This window comes from Pseudorca crassidens, chromosome 19, assembly GCF_039906515.1.
Source record: "Pseudorca crassidens isolate mPseCra1 chromosome 19, mPseCra1.hap1, whole genome shotgun sequence".
Classification (NCBI taxonomy): Eukaryota; Metazoa; Chordata; class Mammalia; order Artiodactyla; family Delphinidae; genus Pseudorca; species Pseudorca crassidens.
This window is the reverse complement of record NC_090314.1, coordinates 19592188-19607085: the sequence shown is the minus strand read 5'-3', so window position 1 is coordinate 19607085 and position 14898 is coordinate 19592188. Positions and strand designations below refer to the sequence as shown.

Sequence of the window (14898 nt, the reverse complement as noted above, 5' to 3'; positions counted from 1 at the left end):
CACACAACATAGTAATAAATACAGCTCTGTTCAGAATCTACTGTATTATAAACTTGACCTAACAGTAATATGTAAGCTGTAGTAAACACTCAATTAAAGGTAATTTTGTATGCCCCCTTAGACTTTAAAAAAACTTTTAGGATGATTGAACAGGCCAGCTGTGTTTTAAAAGCTGCCCAAAGAAATTGTATAATTTGCCTTCTTTTTTTCCTCAGTGCCTTCTATTTTTCTCATTACATTTAAAATTATATCATTTGGTTCAGAGCCACACTTGACACTCTGTTGACAGCCATCAGGCTCCTTCATACTCCTCTGGGAAGCTATACAAGTGAAAAGAAGCACCAGGAGTTTCCTCAGAGAACTGCTTAGGCAGACAGACGGGCAGAAATCTGTATCCTAACTGTGGCACATATATGTGTATGTGTCTATGCATGCATGTGTGTGCATGGTTTGTGTGTGAATATATGAGTATTGTGTGCACGCATGTGTATTTGTATGTGCGTTACAGGGGCATGCATGTAAGCACATGATTTGTGCACATATATGTGAGTATATCTGCATGTGTTTGTGTGTGCGTGCTTGTTCACGTGTGCATGTCCTGGGGGACAAAGAATGACTTGAGATACTGCTTCCTGAAAGGTGGTAGGGGTTTGGGGTAACACAAATTTTTAACCCCTGTTTAAGTCAATCCTTTCCAGTGAGTCCCTAGAGAGAGGAAGAATTGCAGAAACCTTTCAAAGAAATAAAAGAGCAACGTAAAGACTGGGCACTATTAACTCTTACAAAGAGGAGTGAAAATGTAAATAAAATGCTCAATTGAGCATTAAATCCATCAGGATGCTAAGAAGGAACAGGCCTGGCTCTATTAAATTATCCTGAAATCAGGGAGCACTATTTCTTTTAACATTTAAGGTGTTTTTCTTTTTTTAAAGTTTTTTCTAGGTTGGGTTTCCCAGAACAAAAGCTTGAGGTGAGGAACTGTGGGCACATGATTTATTAAGGAAGGGCTCCCAGGAGAAATCAGTAAAGGAGTGGACAAAGGGGAAAGGGAAGAAACCAGCAAGGCTGCCATTGGGCCTGATGCTGCAGGGGACTCTGGAATGCAAGTCACACCTGTGTCTCTTCCAAACGAAGGCAAGGCATTCCCACTCCCCACCGGTGGCCACCAGTTAAGGACTACCCCAGGAGGATGAAAACTTCTCAGCACTTCCAAAACCATGCCCTTGAGGGAACAGGGGCTCCCGAAGAGTCACAGGTTAGGCTGTTGTAAACAAAAGCACACTTGACGCTGGGGAGAAATGACCAAAATGATAAAAAAGATCTGGGAGGATTTCAGCAGAGACCCAGTATCCTGCCCTCTCTAATGGTCGTTTACTGAGACCCGGGCCCGGCACTACGATGAAGAGGGAATCAACAGCCCAGCAGCACAAGCCACGAAGGAATGTTGTAAGAGGCATTTGAAAGTCTTGGAGGACCATAAAGAATTAAGATGTATCTGCTAATTGCAAACTGCAAACTGTAATACTATATATAAAACAGATAAACAAGGCCCTACTGCATAGCACAGGGAACTATATTAATATCTTGTAATAAACTATAATGGAAAAGAATCTGAAAAGGAATATATATGTAAAACTGAACCACTTTGCTGTATACCAGACACTAACACAAGATTGTAAATCAACTATATTTCAATTTAAAAAAAAAGAATTAAGATGACTTCCAACTTCCGACCTTCTCTTGTTACTTTTTGTTTACTTTTTTCTTTTGGGAAGCATCAGCACGTGGTGGCTAACAGGTGCCCACCAACTGGAGCTACACAATCTTGGTTTTGAATATAAAATCTGTCATTTATTTGTTAAGAGACCCTTGGCAAGTTTCCTAATCTTTCCGTGCCTCAGTTTCCTCATCTACAAAACAAGGATAACGATAGTACCTACCTCATAGGGTCATTATAAGGAATCAACGAGTTACGCATTGTAAAGCACTTAGAGTGGTGTTTGGTAATAAGGTAAGCACTCTATTAGTGATTGTTAAATAAAAATGATTATCATGTCCCCTCCATTGTTACTAGAAAAAAAAAAAAAACTTTTGGAGATCTCAAAGGGGTTCTCTGCTTTTTCCCCAGGAGCAGCAGAATGGGGGTTGGGTGGAGAGAGAGGAAAAAATTGTGTTGAAGTCAGTCATGGGTCTGGGAAAAGGGAAACTAGGTGAGGGCAGGAGCAGGAATGTAATTGTGGATCAGACAGTAGGTAGGCCCAGCACTGGGGTACAGAATGAAAATGAATATGAACAAGGGACCTAGCCTGAGAACCCAGAGTGCTTTCAGAACATGAGGAACTCTACTGCAAGTGGCTGGTGAGCCCACACACAGGTGAACCCTCACACCAAAGACTGTACAGTGACCTAGAAATCACCCATGATTTAGCCAAAAGCAGCATGCTTGGACCACAGCTGCCAAACAACTGGATGAATGGGTAGAGTCTTTGAAAATTGGCTCATGGATGCTGGGTAACTGGAAACGTGCAGGGCAGCTGTATGTGAAGTTGAGATAAGTGGGATTACCTGGATGGTTATATTGCTGGAGATCTCCAACCCCCAGGATACTGGCCTTCAGACTAGGGCACCTCACTCTCTCATCCCAGGAGCAAAAACAGCAATACAGGCGAAGGGTTTGGATTCACACTGCCTGGGTTATATCCTGACCAGAAACAAACTGGGTGACCTAAGCCAAGTGCATAACCTCTCTGAGCCTCAGTGTTCTCATCTATAAAATGGAGTTAATTACCTCATGGTGGTGGTTTGTTTTTGTTTTGTTTTCAATTTTGTTTTGTCAAAACAAAACAAAATCTATAGCACAGTGCCTGGTATATACTATGAGGTCTATAGCATAGTGCCTGGTAAATACTATGTGATCAAAACATGTTATCTGTTATTATTTGGCTAAAATTCCTGAAACAATCCTCACTCTTGTTGAGCTTATTTAAATACCATTAGCTTTTTGGTTAGTTATGGTTTATAAAAGCAAAGTATAAAAATATTATATTTTCAGGCTGAGAAGAACATTTTCAGACTTTTTAAAAATCAGTGAAACCCTGTTTTCAAACCAATTTCTATTAGAAGCCTGATATGTAAAACCAATGAAAGCTGCTCTGGGGGCTGGAGCCTAGACAGCTGGCCTCATCCTTCTTCGTCAGCCAGCCCCTCAGACACCTTGGGGAGCCCTGGGCTCCTGGAACAAGAACAGCCCCACTTGCCAACATTTCCCCTAATACCCCTCTTATTTTACAATCTGAAGTTTACCGGAGGAAGTGACTTGTTCACGATCTCCCCGGCTGGGTGGGGGAGTGGGAGGTACAAACTACAGGATGTAAGATAGGCTACGAGGATGTGTTGTACAAGGCGAATATACCCAATATCTTGTAATAACTGTAAATGGAGTATATATATATTTTTTTTAAATTTTTTTTTAATTTTTTTGCGGTACGCGGGCCTCTCACTGTCGTGGCCTCTCCCATTGCGGAGCACAGGCTCCGGATGCGCAGGCTCAGCGGCCATGGCTCACGGGCCCAGCCGCTCCGCGGCATGTGGGATCCTCACGGACCGGAGCACGAACCCGTGTCCCCTGCATCGGCAGGCGGACTCTCAACCACTGCGCCACCAGGGAAGCCCAATGGGGTATATTTTAAAATTGTGTTAAAAAATAAAAATTAAAACAAGATCTCCCCAGCTGGGCATAACAGAGTAGGTGCCAGAATCCGGTCACCCTCGCCTTTGACAGTTTCCCACACTTCTATCACCTGAGCAATTTGCAGTTTTGCTGACTAAAGTAGCATTTGATTGGTTTATTTAACAACTACTTGGTTAACATATGTACTTCTTGCAGTGATTCCTCCTTTTTAAATTAATTATTTATTTATTTGCTTGTTTATTTTTGGCTGTGTTGGGTCTTCGTTGCTGCGAGCGGGGGCTGCTTTGTTGCAGTTCGCAGGCTTGTCATTGCGGTGGCTTCTCTTGTTGTGGAGCACGGGCTCTAGGCGTGCAGGCTCAGTAGTTGCGGCTCGCGGGCTCTACAGCGCAGGCTCAGTAGTCATGGTGCAAGGGCTTAGCTGCTTCGCGGCATGTGGGATCTTCCTGGACCAGGGCTCGAACCCGTGTCCCCTGCATTGGCAGGCGGATTCTTAACCACTGCACCACCAGGGAAGTCCCTCCCTTTTTAAAACTCTTAGCTGTGTTATAAGGAATCATATCCATGAATCTCATATTTGATGTTATATATTTTTCTCAATATACATTTAAACTAAAAAATGTGAAAATTAAAAAATACTTGTTCATAAACCACTTAAAGTTCATGTATGTACACACCCCCTGACCCCTCCAGTGATTTCCACAGTACATTTTGGAAAATACTGCTCTGTGTGCAAAAGAGAAAATACCTTAGCTTTAAGGAAGCCAGTTCAGGGGAGGAACCGTGTCTTTACCAGAGACCAGGAGGTCCAGGGATTTGCTAGGCCCTGTTCCCTGTGGACCTCTATTCAACAGGATGACACAAGTTTAGAATGAGATTAAAGGATGATTCCAGTGGAGTTGGTTTGAGTCTTAGTTTTTTGTTTTGTTTTGTTTTAACTTAGAAAGAGGAGGTGGGAAGGCACTGAACTGCAAGCTCTTCAGAAACTGTCTCCTGTTCTGTGATTAAACGAGTTCTAAGCACTATGCAATGTTTGGGTTTATAACTTTTAAGAACTTTTCTGTATATCTTTACTGTGTACACTTTACATTAAGAAAGTTGCGGTTAGTCCAGCCTTTGTAATCACAATAAGATGCTTCAGGGCTTCATATGGTGAGGAAATAATTCACACCTTGGAATGTTAATTGCATTTGCTCCTCAGCCTGGAGGCTCAAAATACAGCAGGATTTTGTGCAACAGTATACGCCCTGTCTTGTCTGGCTGGCTCTGGCTTTCAAAATGAAGAAAGAAGAAAAAAAAAAAAAAATGAAGAAAGAGAAGGAAATCATTTAAGTTTTGCCTAGAGTTAAGGTTAGTCTTTTTAAGGGTTCCCCCCACTTTAAATAAAGCAACCTATACAGGCTGTACAGGATATAGAATTGTCATGCTTTTTCCATCCTCTTCAAAGGTCAATTTGTTTAGCTGACTTTTTCCATTTAGTGCATCTCTTACCATTGGCTGGTCACCTTAGATATGACACAAAGGTGATATAATCCAGGACTGGTCAGATGTACCCCTTCTTTGGATTCCACATTCAGAAGATCTAATATTTTTTTCCAGTTACACAAGTATCAGAGTCCCAGTGTTTGCAAAAGTCTTCTAGAAACTTGGGAAACACAGATTAGCTAGTCAAGCTGGCCCTCACGGATGGACTAAAAAAAATGGTAAAAAATAAAGCATCATCACTACACTAGCTGAAAACACAGACTTTCGTTTTAGACAGACCTGAGTTTGAATCTTGACTCTACTGACTGCGAGACTTGGGGCAAGTTCATTAACTCTGTGTGCTTCAATGTCTTCGCTTCTAATGTGAGGGTACACATAGTACCAACCTCATAGCTTTTCTTTGAGGATTAAATGAGATAATGTACATAAAATATTTAGCACAGTGCTGGACACACAGAAAGCACTCCAAAAAATGCTAGCTATTATTTTTATTGTGACCCTCATGATTACCACCATTCTGTCACACAAGTTACCTGAAGTAGATATGGTCATTGTGACAGATTCCATAGATTGGCTTGTACAACATCCACTCTGACCCTTTCCAAAACTCCCAGCACCTGAATTCTTTCGTAACTAGGGTCCTGCATATGACCCAGGTTCTGCTAAGCAGATGCACGTGTGACCCCGGAAGGTGAACGTGATTCAAACGGAGTGGCAGTTGCACATGGGTGGATCCATCTTTTTGCAAGCACAATGGTGAGAAGCTTTGGTGAAAGTTCCAGTGTCCAGGACTTCCCTGGCGGGCCAGTGGTTAAGATTCCGCGCTTCCACTGCAGGGGCTTGGGCTGGATCCCTGGTTCAGGGAACTAAGATACTGCATGCCGCGTGGCCCCAAAAAAAAAAAAAAAGACTGTTCCAGTGTCCAGCCCCTAGTATCATAGGTATTGAGTGGTGAGTAGCCACAATGGGGTTTCCATGAGAACAGTCCTGTTTATGGTTGGGCATTTCTCCTGGGACTGTTCTGGCTGTGTGGTATCCTAGCCTGTTTCCGTGGCACTGCTGGAAATCCTCTAATCTACCTAGTACTCTGCTCCAATCCTGTTCTGTTAAAACAAGCTAGAGTGGATTCTGTTGCCTGCAACTAAGGACACAGTAGTTATCAAACGATCAGTACAGTAATTATCAGAATAATCCTAATTACCACTGTCAAAAAGTTTTCTTTATTAAGTATATTGTCTCCTAAAGAGATCAAGAACAGCATGTATAAAAAACCTTGTCCTTGCCTTCAAAATGCATTCATCCTAAAAGATACCACATGTATAGAAACTTGTTTTGTTGTTGTTGGTTTTTCTTAGGCTTAATTTTCTTCAGCAGCAGAAAGCCTTTTGTGAACAACTAGCAGAAGGAACTGATTAAACTTGAAGCTTTCCAGAAGAGAATTCTCATTTGGGTCTTTATGGAGGATGACAGGTGAACCTAACGGGCTGAGTGTTCTCTTATAAATTATAATGGGAGAGCAGAAAGGAGTCCTGGAAAGCTAGTTAATGTGTATTCGTACTTGGCTCAGTGTGTTGTATAGGGTCATTAACGTCCTCCCCTCTAGGAGGGCACCCAAATACAATGATGAGAATGCCTTGAAAGACATTAACAAGGGCACTGAGATCTATCTCCAGACAGATTCTGAATTAATGAAAAATGATAGTGTGATGGGTATAGTCCTGGGTGAAGTGTGGTTTCGGTTTTACTGGGCTTCTCATCTGTTTTTGATCTTGTTGTCTTAAAAGCATAAGGTAAAATTCTTTCCCCCTACAAATACTGCTCTTAAGGGCATCTTCTCTGAGTGACTGTGGCCACGCTGACAATTCTCTTGTCATTTAATACCTAATTTCCCATTTTTTCCCTTTATATCCTCCTGGCAAAATGAAATGACCTCTTCAGAGCAGATCAGGGAACGTCCCACAATACTGAACTAATAGGCAGAAGTGTCAAGTGCTTAAGTTACTTGTTTTATGTTTTTCTCAACAAAAGCACAAAAATGCTGGATCCCTGGCTTAGTCAGTCAGGTGGTGTATTTGTTTCCTATTGCTGCTGTAATAAATTGTCACAAACCTGGTGACTTAAAACAACACAGGTTTATTGATATCTTATAGCTCTGGACATCAGAAGTCTGAAGTCAATTTCACTGAGATTTAGCCAAATGTCCTGAGGACTGGTTCCTTCTGGAAGTTTCAGGAGAGAATATGTTCCCTTGCTTTTTTCAGCTTTTCCAGGCTGCCTGCATTCTTTGCCTCCTGGCCCCTTCCTCACATCACTTCAACTTCTTGTTTCCATGGTCACAACCCCTACTACTGACTCTGACCCTCCTGCTTCCTTCTTATATGGACTTGGGATTACACCGAGCCCAACCGGAAAATCCAGGACAGTTTGTCCATCTCAAAATCTTTCATCACATCTTCAAAGTCCCTTTTACCCTATAAAGTAACATTCACAGGTTCTGAGGGTTAGGATATGGACATATGGGATGGGGGCCAGAAACAGAGTTCTAATCATGTTTCCTCAGTCTGGGGGCTTACTATAAAGTTACATGGGGAAGTGAGAGAATAGGAGATAAGAAAACCAACTGGCATTTGGGATACAACACAGATACCTGGTTATCGTGCTGGCCTCTCAACAACAGGTGTCTTTTGCTTGCGACTCTAGACTTGCACCGATATCATGACTGTCTCTCCTTCCTCTTTTTTCTTACTAATTACCTCAGCATCTCTCACAGTCCAAGTCACCCAGACACCATCCTGCAGAAGGTCCTCCTTTTCCGCCAAGCTCTTGTATCAGGACATCTCATTGGCTGCTGTCTAGCCTATAAAGGACAACTTTTGAATCACGTGCCAATCCTTGGTCCAGTCAGCTCTGGCCAAGGAAGCGTGGCCACAGGACCCAAAACATAGCCCCCAGTGCATAGGAACCACAAACATTTTTCTCTGAAAAGGGCTGAGACGTGGCAGGCTTTCGGAGATTGTCACAGACTTCTCACCAAAAACAATCAATGACCTCAGAGCTTGGGCAATAATTTTTTACCTCCTGATTTTAAAAGCCGATACGTTTATAGGTGCTTGTTACAAATGGGTTTTGGTTACTATTTACAAAGCCTTAAGAGAAAAAAAATTATAAAATGTCCAAAAATAAATAAAGAAGGAGTTCTCCAGGAAGTTACAGGCTTGTCCTGATGGCCTGTAGTCTAATCATTGGCAAGGATATGCAAATCATTAAAAGGAAGTCTTCAAGGTCAAAGGCATTTATGGTACTTCAAATTATATAAATCAACATACTGGAGTTCCCAGACCTTGAGCCATCCAAGAAAAATAGCCCTTATAGCTTCCAGGACACTGAGTTTAATTCAGAAACCATTTGATAAACATTTACTCTTTCATAGAGAGAAGAGATCTAAGAAAGGAGAGAAGTCATCTGGAACGTAGCACTGACTTCTCTTTAATGGGAGGAAAAGAGTGTGTTACACTTATATTCTTGGATTATGTCTGATAATCATAGGTTCAGCCACTGGATTAGTCATATCATGAATTTCATAATCACTGTGTAATTGACACAGACCTTTAAACAGTCCTTTCTCCCTGGAGCCAGTTTATTGCCGGAATTAAACGAACTGTTACTCTCTGGGGAAAATGGAACCAACTTTTCACTTGGCTCTTCTTGGCTGTGAGAATGAGCTTTCCAGGAGTTCGTTCTCTTCCTAATCAAGCTGTCCAAGTGGAAACAAGTAGATTGTCCTTAAGGATGCAAAGATTCTCTAAGTGGGAGCCTGGAGGAAAGGTAAAGGAGAAAGTATTTAATGCCCAGACTGTTAGAAGTAATTAACTGACTGTGCTGTGTGTGTTTCCACTGTATAAACACCAGCATTTAATTAAGCCTCCATGCAACCCAGGCACATCCACTCTAGCCTGGACTCTGGAGCCAGAAGGACAGTTCCAATCCCAGCTTGGCCACTTGCCAGCCATGTGACCTTTGGCAGATGGGACCAACGGGGGTGCATGTTCCACAGGACTCTTGTGATGATTAAAAGCAGGTAAAATAAAATAAAAGTAAAGTAAAATAAAATAGTAAAGTAAAAGCAGGTAAACTGCATGTCAGTCTGTGTGAGTAGCAGCCCTCAATGTACCTTATTTACCTTCGTCATCCATCAATCACTCTCACCACCTCAGATCTTGAAGTCCTGTCTAGAGTAATGTCACACTCCTCAAATCACCAAGCTATTTCTCCCTTCTTTGATACTCAGTCCTTTGGGCTCTCCAACCACCCAGGAACACTTTCTAACGCCTACACGTAGTCTGGGTACCGTTTTTAAGTACTCCATTTGGCTTTTGACGGCTTCTTCTCCTTCCCTATATTCTTAAGCAACTTTGTTATGTGAGAGTCTCCTCTCTTTCTTTCCCTCCAATTCTTCATTCCTGGTCTTCTCTTTCCCTAATCTGGTCCCTCCAGAGGCCAAAGTCTAGACTGGATAGGAAATTTGCATCAGTTTAGAACATGTAAAATGTGGTCAGCTTGGGAGAAGAAGGAAGGGAAGGAATCGTGCCTGTTCCTTTATTTCTTTCCCACATAAATTCAGCCCCTTGTAAATTACTCCTATCCTTAGGCAGCTTCTCAACCTTCTTTTAATCCCCTTAGAACAATATAAATATCTCTTTTCACACCCCACCCCAACTGTATTCAAAATTTCAAAATAAATGGATCATAACTAAAACACATTAAAACAATGGTCATCTTAGAATATTCTTATTCAAAGTACACAAGCACCCACAGAGATTTGAAATCTCTTCCCTGCTCCCATCTCCCTTCCCCGGCAATTGACAATCTCTGCCTGGGTTTAACAGTTTTCTTCAACAGAATGTACCATACTTGTGAGTTTCCGGGCCAGAGCTGGCTTTTTGAGTGTAAACTCCCAAATCTGGTAACCATCTCTATCTAATTCTGTTAGTGCTTCATCCAGAATAGTAGTGTACAAACAAGCACTTCAGTCTGCCTCTTGATAAAGATTTATCAGCAAATATTATGTATGGTCAAGAGAGCAGGTTTTGCAGTCACACTGCACACAGGCAACTGCATTTCCTGGCCTCCATGACAGTCAGATTAGGGCCATATGACAGGGTTCTAGCCAGCTGAATGAGGACAGATGGGATGTATGCCACTTACAAACCTGGCCCCAAAACACCTCACACAATCTTCCATACTCTCTCTCTTCACTAGTTGGGTGGTTGTAATAGAAAAGATCTAAGGAAGAATTTTAAGGATGCCCTGGGGGGTTATAGAGCTATAAGGTGGAAGGGGCCTGGATCCCTGAGTCACCACTTGGAGGAGATTGCCCAGGAGAGCTGCCCAACCCACTGTGAGCTGAGGAAGAAATGAATCTTTCTTGTGCTAAACCACAGAGATTTGGGACTTCTGTGCTATAGCAGCTAGTGTTAATTAACCTAATTAATACACTTTAAAAGTTCCTACAATATAATAAGGGCTTAATTGTTAGTTTTTATTAATATTATTATTTTATTCAATCAACTCATATTTATTGAAGACTACAGGTATTTTCTCATATGTTTCCCCAACCACTCAGGAGGTAGATACCTAGGCCTTGCTCCCTCCCACTGCAGCACCTTCATCTGTGTTCTTTCTGCCTAACCTGCTCCTTCCTTCCTTCCTCACTTTGACCACTACACATCCTTAAGATCGTAGCTCAAATGGGATCTTACCCATGAATACCTTCCCCAACATCTAGGCTTGGTCAGTGCCCCCTACCACATGACCTCATAGGTCCCTACATTTTTCCTACAGAGAACTTATCACAATTTGCCATGGCATGACTGTTTATGTAATTCTTTGGTAAATAGCTCCCTTCCCCACCACAGAGTAAGCACCAAGAGAACAGGGGCCATCCTCTTTGATTTGCTGTTGCATTTCCTGTGTGCCTCACCCAGTGGCTGGCATACAGGACATGCTCAAAAAATATTTGGGTTGTGCATGTCTCTGCACAGAGTAGGTCTCACAGGCTGTCTGCTTCTTAGTGGGGTCAAATGTCAGTGGTGGATCGGGGCTTTCATCTTTGCAAGTTTAGAAACTTAATTTTTCATGGAAGCCCAGAATCTGGGAAATGATTCACAATAACCAGACTTACAGGATATCTACTTCCTGGCCTTAAAGTCCCTGGAAAAGTAAACTAGTTAATATTCAGAAGTGCATTTGAAAGAGGATGGTTTTGAGAGGAATTTACTTCTTCTAGGCTGGAGAATTAACCTGGCTCTCTTAAAGAGTGTGTGTTTTTTCCAAATATAGCTTTATTCCTCCATTGAAGCCATGCTTAGTGAAGGCCATGGCACATAATAGGAGCTCAATAAAGACCCGAATAACTCTCTCTCAATCTTATTGGTTAAATGACTGACTAATGTACTTATGCCTCTCTATTTTCTAGACCCCATGCTGATAATTACGTTTTGTCGTGATAGTATCTGTCCCTGTATCTCTACCATGGAAGTTTGGGAGGAACTAGTGACTATGAGCCAGACTCAAGACTACAAATTCCTTGAAGTTAAGAATCATCCCCACCCCCACCCCCTGCCAAAAAAAAAAAAAAAAAAGATCAGGCTTCCCTGGTGGCACAGTGGCTGAGAGTCTGCCTGCCAATGCAGGGGACATGGGTTCGTGCCCTGGTCCGGGAAGACCCCACATGCCGCGGAGCGGCTGGGCCAGTGAGCCGTGGCCGCTGAGCCTGCGCGTCCGGAGCCTGTGCTCCGCAACGGGAGAGGCCACAACAGTGAGAGGCCCGCGTACAGCAAAAAAAAAAAAAAGATCATCATCAGAGCGAACATTTATCACGTACTTTTCCGTACCAGGCACTATGCTGAGCCCTTTACCACTCTTATTTTATTTAACCCTCATAACAACCTTGTGAGCAGCAGCCTCATTTTATAGATGAAGAAATGACGCCAGGAGAAGATAAGGAACATGTGGAAGATGACCCAACTAGTAAGGAACAGAGCCAAGACTGGAACTCAAGCCTGTGTCACTGCAGAGCCTGTGTTCTCATCCACCGCTTGCAGCACGTTCCAGCCTGTAGTCATCTCGGTATCCCTACAACACCTGGAAATGGACTTGGAACTGTGCATTCAAAACATGTGTGTATAGTCAATTCTTGGTTGTGAGCAGCAGAAAACAACTCTGGTTTATTGTAAACAGAAAAGAGATTGTAGGGCTACAAAGAACTTACAAGAAGCTGGAGACTAGGCAAAAATTGAGGTAGGGCCAGGGCCTAAGGAGCAGAATACAGGATACTCATCTTTTAGCAGGAACAATCCAACCAGAATACCTCAGACCAGTCTTTCCAACGCACACGTATCCTAACTTTCCATTCATCTTTGCTTCGTTTATTCACAATTTAAAGTTTAGGGTGAGAGCGTCTGATTGGCTATCCTAGGTCATTTGCCCTTATTCGAAGAGCACGTGGGGGAAGAGATTAGTCCCTAGACCTTTCTGCTTCCCTGTGGGGCATGAGGCTTACTTTGACTCACGCAGTGGGAAGTTCCCCCAAACAGAGGGAGGGCTTGGATGATAGATAGACACAAACATTGGCAAATGCCCTCCACACCATGGGTGAATTAACTCAGACCCAGTGCAATGATTGAATCACAATTTATGTTATACTTTAGTCCCCTTGCTGATACTATTTTTTTTCCTTTTCCTTGGCCGCGCTGTGCAGCACGCGGGATCTCAGTATCCCAACCAAGGATTGAACCCGAGCCCCCTGCAGTGGAAGCATGGAACCTTAACCACTGGACCGCCAGGGAAGTCCCCCCATTGCTGATATTAGAGAAATGTCAGAAACACATTTACATGTCACCATTAGCATACTTTATACACATGATTCAAAATTCACTTTGGTTTTAGAAGGTGATATTCTCTGACTGACATGGGGACGCTGCCTAATCAGGAGCCTGCAGCCTCTTGCACCTGATTAAAGGAGCCCATTCATGAGGCTGCCCAGGCTTTAAGTGGAAGAGGACCATTCCCACCTGGGTGGGGCTTCGGGGTGGGGTGTCCAGAGCCAGGGGTAAGAATTGCCTTTTGATTGTTGTTAGGTAAACTAGCATCATAATATCGCACAACATGGACACTTCCTGCCTCTATGAAATCTCAGTGCACCTGGCCTTCCTGCTGCTCACCTGCCACATCTGTGTTTACTTTATGCCTAAATCATGGGAAGGCCCAAAGGGGTGATGTCAGTGCAGCTGGGCCAGCTGTGTCTGGGAACAGTGGTAGCTCCATGTTTTGAGGCCAAATGGAGGCTGTAGTGGTCTGGGGGTCGGGGAGGAAGAGAGGACCCTGGCTGTCATAGGCTCCCCGGCATGGATCTGGATGTAGAAGTAGGGGCCGACTAGCAGCCCTACGTGATGAAAAAGTACATCACCCCATCCCCAGAGCCTGCTCCCAACATCCTCATCGGACTGACTGTTTCTTTTTTTAATAAAATCGTTTGAGGCCTCAGAAAAACTTGAAAATGGCTGTAATAAGACACCTACATTATAGCTGTCCCGACTCTCTGAAATATACGACCAAGCTTAAAAAGACACTCAAGGTCCAAGGACACCACAGACTTGGCAACACTGTCTTGGGTTCACATGCCCTGAGACCGACTCCTGAAAGTGACACGGGCAGTTTTCTAAAACGCTTGCTACGGCTTCCCTGGTGGCGCAGTGGTTGAGAGTCCGCCTGCCGAGGCAGGGGACGCGGGTTCGTGCCCCAGTCCGGGAAGATCCCACATGCTGCAGAGCGGCTGGGCCCGTGAGCCATGGCCGCTGAGCCTGCGCGTCCGGAGCCTGTGCTCCGCAACGGGAGAGGCCACAACAGTGAGAGGCCCGCGTACCGCAAAAGAAACAAAAAAATAAAGCACTTGCTACAGGTTCTGAGCACACTGTAATGGAACCTCCTCATCAGAATTATACACAGGTGAATGTCACTCTAGACCTGTTTATAATGGATATCCATCACCGTGGAATAGAATGGAGTATATATGGGGAATTCCCTGGCGGTCCCGTGGTTGGGACTCCATGTTTTTACTGCCGAGGGTGCGGGTTCAGTCCCTGGTCAGGGAACTGGGATCCCGCAGGCCACATGGCGTGGCCAAGACCAAAACGAAACAAAACACCAAAAATCAAAAACCAGCCAAACAAAAAATCTATTAAGTCTACTGAGAACCAAATTTAAGAAGTCTATTTATAAGTATTTTTGCATGTCTTTGTATTAGTAGTTTTCAAACTTGAGAATGTATCAGAATTACCTGGAGGACGTCTTAAAACAGATTGCCAGGCCGCAGCGCAGTTTCAGCTTTGGCAGGTCTGAGGTAGGCATCCAGGAATTGTGACAAGGTCCCAGCTGACGCTACTGCTACTGGTCAGAGGCCCACTTGTGACAACCTCTGCCTTATGTAATAAGAACGGATCCTGTTTTCCTTTCTTTCCTGGGTCTGATGTGGGGCCCGCCTGTTTCACACTGCACACTCCTGGGAAATACCACGAGAAAGAAGACAACACAGAAGTGGGCGAAATGATATTTATTAATTAGAAACTTCTTCATTTGCAATTCTGTATTTCAGCCTAAGTTGAAAATTTATTGTGCCATTACCCCCCATTCCTCATGGGTCTGGAGCAAGGACAGGCAGCAGGTAA

General features: G+C 43.5%; 1 protein-coding gene across 1 annotated transcript in view; it reads right to left on the bottom strand.

The window, feature by feature from the left end:
- The window catches only part of NF1 (neurofibromin 1), a 275690-nt gene extending 261165 nt beyond the window's left edge, over nucleotides 1-14525 (bottom strand). Inside the window, exon 1 of the mRNA XM_067714878.1 lies at nucleotides 14511-14525. The gene's annotated coding sequence lies outside the window, so the exon portion shown is untranslated. The remainder of the gene's footprint in view (nucleotides 1-14510) is intronic.
- Between the last annotated feature and the right edge of the window lie 373 nt (nucleotides 14526-14898).